This window comes from Amia ocellicauda, unplaced genomic scaffold (assembly GCF_036373705.1).
Source record: "Amia ocellicauda isolate fAmiCal2 unplaced genomic scaffold, fAmiCal2.hap1 HAP1_SCAFFOLD_33, whole genome shotgun sequence".
NCBI lineage: Eukaryota > Metazoa > Chordata > Actinopteri > Amiiformes > Amiidae > Amia > Amia ocellicauda.
Genome location: NW_027102898.1, coordinates 740,382 through 741,236, shown reverse-complemented (window position 1 = coordinate 741,236; position 855 = coordinate 740,382). Strand labels below are relative to the sequence as shown.

At 48.1% G+C, this 855-nt stretch overlaps 1 non-coding gene across 1 annotated transcript; it reads right to left on the bottom strand.

Annotated features, from left to right (window-relative positions):
- Window positions 1-335: 335 nt before the first annotated feature.
- On the bottom strand, window positions 336-450 carry LOC136731570 (U5 spliceosomal RNA). The gene has a single exon (XR_010809564.1). It is a non-coding gene; the product is annotated as a U5 spliceosomal RNA (small nuclear RNA).
- Window positions 451-855: the final 405 nt, after the last annotated feature.

Genomic DNA, 855 nt, shown 5'->3' with positions numbered 1-855 from the left:
GAGAGAGAGAGACAGACAGACAGACAGACTGACAAACAGAAAAACAGACAGACACAGACACACACACACACAGAGCCAGCCAGCCAGCCAGCTCAGCGATGACATCACGAGCCTCTCTCAGCTGACTGCTATGACATCACAGAGCACGTACATTCCGTTGCTTGCCGTCTGTCAACCACTCAGTCACTGCCAGCCAGACTGGCTGGCTGGCTGGATGGGGGGGCTGCTTGCTGCTGCTGCGTACCTTAGCAAGCTTATTTGCTTGACCGGCCTTCCTACTCCTCTGCCCACATGCCCACCTATGCCCGATCTGCTGTTCACCTGGATCACAGCTCCGCCCCAACAAGGCAGAGCCCCCCAAGAATGGTACAAACTCACCCACGATCCCCTCCACGGAAAGCTTTAGCAAAAGGCAAAAGCGTTATACGTAATGAAGAGGAACCCGAGTCCAAGACGCATCCGACCAGCCATACATATTTGTGTGTATTAAAGATCACATTTTCTTACATTTAGTTTTTCTGTACTTTATTACATCTTATTGTGATTTATAAAAGTATTGTTTCTTTTCCATATGTATGTATGTATGTGTGTGTGTGTGTGTGTGTGTGTGTGTGTCTGTCTCTGTGTGAAAGTTATTGTGTGTGTCTGTACGTGTGTGTGCCTGTCTCTGTGTGAAAGTGTGTGTGTGTGTGTGTGTGTGTGTGTGTATATGTCTCTCTGTGAAAGTGTGTGTGTGGGTGTGACAGTGTGTGTGAGTGTCTGTCTGTCTGTCTGTCATGTAACTCGCACATCTGTGAGGGCACCATTTTTGCAGAAGAGATGTACACATTTTGGAGCAACATATGCTGCCATCCA